The following is a 9,174-nucleotide window of genomic DNA, read 5'->3' on the forward strand; positions in this document are numbered from 1 at the left end:
CGCATGTCCTGCGTCTGCAGTGATGCCTGGTGACCGTGTGGGGACAGTTGGTTATAGTGCACCTGAGGTTATGCTTGGCCTTCCTTATAATGAAGCATGTGACATGTGGTCTCTGGGGCTGGTGGCTGTGGAGCTCGGTACAGGCGTGCCACTCTACCCTGGAAAAAAATATGATGTTTTGAAATTCATCATAGAGACTCAGGGTCAGCCACCAGATCATGTTCTCGATCCTGGCGTGTACACTGAAGACTATTTCACAAAAGACAACTACAACTACAACCAACAGCGCTGGACATTTAAGACCGCCCAACAATTTAAATATGAGACAGGATATGAATCTTTGGAGACAAGATACATAAAACTTAAACGTCTGGATGACCTCGAACAAATAATGATGTTTAGACGAGGACCCGAAGATGGCCAACGCTTATTTGTCAGCCTAATTAAAGAGATGTTGGCCTTGGATGCACACCAGTGGATAACACCCTCTCAGGTTCTACGGCATCCCTTTTTCAGCCCTGGCCTCTCCAACAGGTTCCCAAGTATCAACATTGAAAGACCATACAGAGTCAATCTCCAGCATGGCATCTTCCACCCTGGACCAAAGTGATAAAAACACAAACTGGGGTTGGAAAAGGATATTAACAGCAAATTACACTGGAAATATTAGTTAAGCTGCTCCAATAATTATCACTTTGGCTTTTTTTTTAAATTTTCACTCCCCCCACCCCAACCAGTCGTGACAGAGGGCTGTCCCTTCCTGAGCCTGGTTCTGTCGAAGGTTTCTTCCTTTTTAAAGGGAGTTTTTCCTTCCCACTGTCGCTAAATGCTTGCTCATAGGGAATCTTCTGATTGCTGGGGTGGCCAAAACTCTAGGGGAACTAGCAATTCTTGTGAAAATAAAAAAAATAAAAAAGCCTACCAATATTCAAAGCAGAGCAGCGGACACCTTACCATCACATCAGTCCCTTAATCTGACCTAAAACACCATGTTTACAGAAATAAATTCCATACAAATTGGAAATAAATTGTTGTTTTTGATTGTTTATAAATATATAGTGCTACCCTTCAGCCTCCTAGTAGACATACCTGTGTTATAAATGTGAAACGCCTCCAATTTTCAGAAAAGTTGACCTCTGACCTTGAAGTCAAGGTCACTGAGATTTAAGCTTCACAGAGATTTTCAGTAGATGCAACCATGGTATTGATTTGAAAAATCTACACAATCACAAACTTGGATGTCCACAGCACCTCGCCATATACCAAAGATTAAGAGGTGTTTTTTTCTAGGTTTTTATAAAGATTACAAAACACAAATAACAAAAATGTCAACACTATTTTGATGTTGTCTAATTTAGTGCAAAAAAAACAAAACAAACCCAAAAACTAATAAATAAAATAAATATATATTACATACATATATATATGTATATACTACATACTATAAAACATTTTAGTGGTTCACAATGGGGTCAATGAACAGAATGAAGGAAGTGAGTCATTTTTATATGACAATGGTGTGAAAAATCATTTTTTGATTGATTGATTGAATCTTTATTTTGAACATGTTGAAAAAGTACAACAAAATAGAATTAAAAGAGACAAATGAACAAAGCAAAACAAAAGGAAAACGAGCAACCACAACTCCAAATAACGTTCATGTTCAAAAAGGAGCAGGAAGAAGCATAAGCTTATTTAATCCCACCCCTTTTCCACTATCTAGTATCAATAGACTACAGAAATACCTCTTTGCAATTACAATATATGTTATGTGTAATTTTTTTTTAAATATATATACATATATGTTTCTATCTATCCATACATACATATATACACAAATGCACATATACACATTTACAATAACCCCACTAACACCTCAAGGATACACAATCTACAAATATATATATACCCATACCAACAAACCCGTGCACCCGCACACACATGAAAATATTAGACAAGAACACCCTATCAAATCTCTACCTTTTCCCTGTACCCTGTAAAAACCATATCCTTAAACCGCTTTTTAAACTGCGCCATGCTTGGACATTGCTTCATATCTTTACTTAGTCTGTTCCACAGCTTCACTCCACACACAGAGATGCAAAAACTTTTTAATGTTGTACGGATACGAGGATGTTTTAAATTTAATTCCCCCCTCAAATTGTATCCCCGTTCCCTTCTAGAAAACATTTTTAGAATATTGTCAGAAAGCATGTTATTTATTGCTTTATATATAATTTGTGCTGTGAGAAAATGAACCAGATCTGTGAATTTTAGAATTTTTGATTTTAATCATCCTTATGGCCCTTTTTTGTAATATAAAGATTGATGATAGCGAACATTTGTAACATTTGTAAGTAAGTATTTTTTTGTATTTGTTTGTCACACTTAAACATTTCAGATCATCAAACAATTAATTTTTTAATGTATAAAGAAAAATCCTTTAACTGTCCAGTTTTCTTGATGTTATGATGCTTCTACCACTGGTTTGTCATTTGTCAAATCCTCACTTTGCAGTCTTTTGGCCAGTTTTTATCTTAAACTACTGGATAACAGGTCTAATAACATTGAAGATGCTGTTTAACTGCTTATCAGCAGTAGTGCCCTACTAATTAAAGACTTTTTACTTATAGAGGTACTTTATTAATAAGAATTTAAAAAATATATACATAAAAAAAAATACAACTTAATTCTCTTTTAAGACCCGAGCAACCCATCAATGATGATCGCTGGTGCATTGCAAGCATGATTGCACTGTGACACGAATGAATGGTTATGGGGCCAATTTTGTGGATAAACAACACTTTTAAAAAATGGGTTTTTAAACCATCAGATCTTCTAACAATCGTGTGTGACAAATGAACAAAAAAATTTGCTCGGATGACAGTAAGCTTTTCCAAAATGCCTGGCAGAGCTTTATTGTGAGAAATGCGACACAGAGGCCTCCACGCAGCACACGGGAGAGTCCCCTATCCGACTGCTCCCCTACCCATCTCTCAAACACCATCATAAAGTTCGCGGATGACACCACAGTGGTTGGACTCATCTCAAGGGAGGATGAGTCGGACTACAGAGATGAGGTCAACAGACTGACTGAGTGGTGTTCAGTTAACAACCTCCAACTGAACACCACGAAAACTAAAGAACTTATCTTGGACTTCAGGAAGGGCAGAGCAGACCCGGCCCCACTTTACATTCACGGGAGCTGTGTGGAGAGGGTACACTCCATGAGGTTTCTGGGCGTGCAGATATCTGATGACCTCTCCTGGACTGCAAATACTACAGCGGTGGTTAAAAAGGCCCAGCAGCGTCTCCACTTTCTGAGAGTGCTCAGGAGGAACAACCTGGAGGAGAGGCTGCTGGTGACATTTTACAGAGCCACCATAGAGAGCATCCTAACGTACGGCATAACAACATGGTATGCAGGGTGCTCAGCTGCAGACAGGAAAGTACTGCAGAGGGTCATCAACACAGCCCAGAAGATCACTGGCTGCTCTCTGCCCAGCCTGGAGGTCACTGCAAACTCTCGGTACCTCAGCAGAGCTGGCAATATCATCAAGGACCACTCTCACCCCAGCAACCAACTGTTTGAACTATTACCGTCAGGCCGACGGTACAGGTCACATAAAACCAGGACAAACAGATTCAGGGATAGCTTCTTTCCCAGAGCTATCACCGTAGTAAATAAGCACAAAAACAATTGAACCTATTCCATACCGTCACTGTCATTATATTATGCTGCTATTCATACTGTCATTATATTAATGCTGCTATCCTGTATATATTGTACATACTATTGTTTGAGTACTTACGATTGTTTTTTTTTGTACTTTTTATATTTTACATTTATATTTATTATTGAAACTTGCACCAAGGGAGTGGCACTCCAATTTCGTTGTACTCTGTACAATGACAATAAAAGGCTATTCTATTCTATTCTATTCTATTCTATTCTATTCTATTCTATTCTATTCTATTCATTAATAAGTAAGGCGACTCACGGGTGTAACAGATGATGGCTCTGGTCCAGTGAGAGCCTGAACACAGGAACTCACCTGACAGGAATGTATTTGTCATTAATACACCTGTGCTTTTCCCAGCAACACGTGTTTTGGTTTTTACACTGCACAGTTTAAGGTATGATAAAGCACTGACCTTATAATCCTGACCGCCAGATGGCGCAAAATACACATTTTAGCTGGAAGCTGGACATTCACAGGTGGAGTGTAGCATCAGTGGAAAGGCCCCATTGTACAACAACAACACTACTACTACTAATAATAATAATATTTTTAGTCAATCAAATATATCATACACCACACATGCTTACCAACTAATGAAATTTTTTTGCATTCTTCAGATCTGGTGAAAATAACATTTTGGTACAGTTTTAGTGTTTTCCAGGCATCGCTGGTTTACACATTCACCTGCAAAGTGAGAGGTCACTTTGCAGGTGACCATTTGGTTACTTCAGGAACTTTTTGGGGTTACTTCGGGAAGGGACCACTGAAGGAATTTTGACCACTGGACATAAGATTTTCATCTCTAAAAATGTATTTTGTCCAGTCTGTCCCAAACTTCACATGTTTGATGACAGTCTGGCGACGACTACATGCCAATATCTGGTCACACATGGCGCCACAGTTCTCATATAACATTTTAATCAAGACTACCCCACTGTGATTGAAGTATTTCTTGCAAAACAATCATAACCAAACAAAACCTTTCCTGTACTGTAAATGAACAGTAGGACAAAATGATTACTAGTCATTACGGAAAGTACAATGAATGTTTTTGTTTATATTGTTGGAACGAGGAAAAATTCCCCCGCCACAAAAACACAGAAATACTCATGAAAGCAACCTGTAGTGCAAACACGAGGGCTGAATTTATTACTTCCTGCACTAGAAACCTGCCGATGTTACTGATATGGATAGATCACCAGTCTTCCTTGTCTTTATCTTATTATCTCATGTTGAGATGTTGCAGCAGAAAATGTTTTTAAAAGCATTAGTATGTGAGAAAGAAAGACCATTTCCTCCATGGGAGTGATAAACTCCAGTATCTGTGGTTTATTGCACTGGGTAGCATTTTCATCTACATCTACTGCTTGAAAATGATGACGTCACCACTAAAGGTACAGTGCGTTCTCAGGGGAAGTAATGTAATGATGTTGAAAATGGCATTTTGCTGTGACTGAAACACAAAAAGGAACCAGTCCCATCCCTACATACACAAGTGGGCATCCATAGCTGCGATTTATCAGGTGGGTGCAGTGTGTGTTGGCAGTGGACTCACTGTGCCTAAGCAGCCATGAATCATAGAGGACTTCATGCTCCCCCATCGTAAATCCACTGGCACCTACCAGCCAGTCACTGTGGGTTTGCCATTGTAGAAAGCTGAACATACAATCTCTGCATAGAAGCACAGCTACAGTTAATATGTTAGCTCTGTATTGTTCTATAACCGTCTATCACTGCATGGTGATGGATACTGGTTGAATATTTTTAGCTGCTTCAAATGTTGAGACAATCAGCTCCATTATCCATTTGCCAAAATCGATTTTTTTTTTAAACACAGGTGAAACCAGTTACTCATTTCTAGTAAATTAGTTGCCTGAAACATTTTCCCTGGGAGCCAAAATGTGCCAAAGAACAATCCTGAAGCTGGCTGACCTGAACAAAGTGCAGCAAAACATCATAATTACACAAGCACATGTTAATATCTCTACTGCTCTGTTGCATAATTTTGGTTAGGTTGCAAGGCATGACAATGATTTTAATATCATTTTTACCAACTTGTACATGAAGTGGGGAAACTAGTCATTAAATTGCACTGAAATAACAACAAAGAAAAGAAAAGAAACTGCCTTACTGCACTAACAGAGAAAATTAGAGCTTCATGAAATTTCCCCTCTTTTGTATTTGACCCTTCACCCTCAGTTTTTCCTGTTCTTCTCTATTAGAAGCTGCCCGTTTTAACCTCTGAGTTAATGTCCTAGCTCGGAACGTCAGACAGAAGGAGAATCGCAGCTGAAACTATTTATCTTTTTTCCCTGCAGAGCCCTAGCAATGATTGCACTGTAATGTTTTTAATAAACTTCTATAGCAATTATGACAGAAGATTCTTAAATCATCTTAAAAAGGAAAGTCTCATTTTGCTCAACTGTTTCTGGAGGTCACAGCTCACAATTGAAATGGAAAACATTAAAGGAAAAAGTACATATTCTCTCATTTCTAGGGTTTGACATATAAGAACATAATAGAAATGATCTGGTTCTTAGTGGGTCTTTATGGCCTCAGATGAACCACAAAGTGTGTGGAAACTAAGAACACACCATGATTCAGTAGCTTGTAGAAGCAGCAATAACTTTATCAGGTTCTTACATCACTGTTGATAAGGATGTTGGCCCCCTCCACTTTACAACGTTGCTTCACTTCACTGAGGGTTTGCAGACATTGGTTCATGCGCATCTCTCTTAAGGTCCAACTGCAGCATTTCAATCTGGTTGAGGTCTAGACGTCGACTGGGCCGTTGCAACACCTTGGTTATTTTTTTACATTTATCTTTTCACCTAGCCATTTGGTTGCAGATTTGCAGCAGAATGTGTTTGAGATCATTATTTAATCTGTTATGTTGTTGTTCGTCTGAGGTTGTGTGTACCCAATTTGAGCCAAGCTTTATCTGTCAGGCAGATGGCTTCACATTTGATTCAAAAATACTTTGGTACACAGTTCATGGTTGTTTCAGTGATTGCAATGTGCCCAGGTCCTGTGGATTTCCTGTGGATGGTCCTTTCTAATTGTACTGAACATTAGCATGTAACATGCTAGCGGAGGCCTGAAGAGTCTGAGACGTAGCTCTTGAGTTTTGTGCAGTTTTCCTGAGCATTGCACAGTTTGATCTTTGGGCATATTTGCTGGGATGTTCTCTACTGAGAAGTTTAGCAACTGCACTGAATGTTTTCCACTTGACAATCATCTGTCTCTCTGTAAAATGATGGGCTTCTAATTGTTCGGCCTCATTACGGCCTCATAACCTTTCCTAGATTGATGGGAAGCAACCATTTCTTCTCAAAGATGATTGTTGATGTCTTTTCTAGTTGGTATTGTGTTAACAAACAGCTTTCAGACCTGCAAGCTGACAAAGCTACTTTTACAGAGGTGCGCACACTTGCTGTTGTGAACACCTCTTGATCAAGCGCATTTGATTAGTAGCACCTGGCTGCAACATATCTTCTAAATTCCCATTAAAGCAATAAGGGTGTACTTTTTTTTTAGTTTTCAACACACTGTAAACTGCATTTTGGCGTAGCTTTGTAAAATAAATAATGACATGGTGTATCATATCAGTGTTGCACATGATAACATGTGATATATGTATGTAATATGTAGTTCATCTGACGTTGTATTTATCTCAATTTAAGACCTGCTAAGAAACAGATTGTTTTTATGGTAATTTTTTTTACTATGACTACAAATAAGGATTTCAGCCATCTAGAGCAAGGCAGAGTGAAAGACGGAAAGCAGAACATAGAAAAAAAAACGAGGTTAACGTTATTTATTGTCTCAAAATATCTCAAAACACCCACAGATCAAACTGGAAGAGGACAGTAATGGACTTACACCCTGTAACAAAAGAAAGAAGAATGAAAGAGAAAATCAGAGAGATAAAGGCTGAAAAAAGCAAGTATATCTCTGAAAACACTCTGAAAACTACACACGATTGGACGTTTAACCCTGTTATTTCAGTCCGTGTTCGTAAAGACCCTTTTAACGTGCACAGCTGTCAGGTGAAAATTCCCCGCTACGTAACACGTCAGCCAAAACTGCCATGCGCGCTCCCGCTGTTTCGTGACGCGATAACGCTGATTGCATTCAAATACTGTAGTAATTTTAAAAAGAGGGAGAAACAACCTTCATGAGGTAATAACACAAGGTAATAACTTGGCCTTTTTTATTCCTCGTCGTCCTTTCCAACATCTTGAGACAATGTTCCACATTTTGACTGGCTCTGCAGGACATGGCTGGCTTTTAACTAATGCAATATTGCAGTCAAGCGACGGCTCGGCTGTCCAGTGAAAGTTACAAGTTACCAGAAAGTTACAAGTCAACATGGTGGTGTACATGGTGGGAAGTCGATAGTTTTTTCCATTTCAATGCGGTGTGAAGTGACTGTGTGTGTGTGTGTGTGTGTGTGTGTGTGTGTGTGTGTGTGTGTGTGTGTATAAAGACTAATGCATGAAATTATATAGGGAACAAAATTCAGCTTCCTGTTATTATTCTCATATTTACTTGATTTGGAAACGTTTCATTTAAATATATGAAGGACAAGATAACCCCGGACTGTAAAGGAACACTTTGCACCACAGTGCTAGTTTGTTGGGGTCTGGTCGCCCTGGTCAGCCTGTACAGTCTGCTTAGTATTTGATATCAAACACAGATGTGGCTAAAAAGCAAATACAGTTTCCACAAAGTGCTGTTCACGGAGTTCTGTTTTCCTTCATTTCCCCATTTTACCAAATCAGCTGGTGTGTTACGGAATATGACATATTTATTACAGATGATAACTTATAGATTAAAATGACTTCGATGGTCTGATTAAGTCTGCAGCTCTGCCTATAAGACATACCAGAAAATCAGTAATAAAATGCATTTATAGTTACTAAATTTCCATTTAAGCAGAGTTTGTTTAATGAAAAATGCCACAAATCAAAGCTTTAGGCTTTGATCGCCGTTTTTCTTTGTCTTATGCTTTGTTTGTTTCCTGGACCAGTTTAACCGTTATGCAAAAACATTTTCAAAGTATTTGTTTGTAATTTATACTCAGAGGCGTAAATATCTTTCTTGCCTTTGTAGTCTTCCCGTTAAAATAATGCAGAGCTGTGAGCTTTACGAGCAGCAGCTGAAGGCAACAAAGGGAGGAGCTTTCACGGTGGCTGTGGCTGGTCTCCTGCCTGTGCAGTCCGACTCTCCTCCTCCTCCCACCGCCCAACCTCTCCTCCTCCTCCTCTTCCTCATATTTCTCACCGCATCCCCTTTACCACCTGCCACAGCGGCGACGCAGCGATGGAGATGTTCTGGAAATCAGCTTGTTATAAACCCTTAAAAAACAACAACTGAGAGAGAGAGAGAGAGAGGCGTAGAGACGCGCAGAGGGCAAGAGAGGGGAGGT

Source organism: Maylandia zebra, linkage group LG14 (genome assembly GCF_041146795.1).
Source record: "Maylandia zebra isolate NMK-2024a linkage group LG14, Mzebra_GT3a, whole genome shotgun sequence".
NCBI lineage: Eukaryota > Metazoa > Chordata > Actinopteri > Cichliformes > Cichlidae > Maylandia > Maylandia zebra.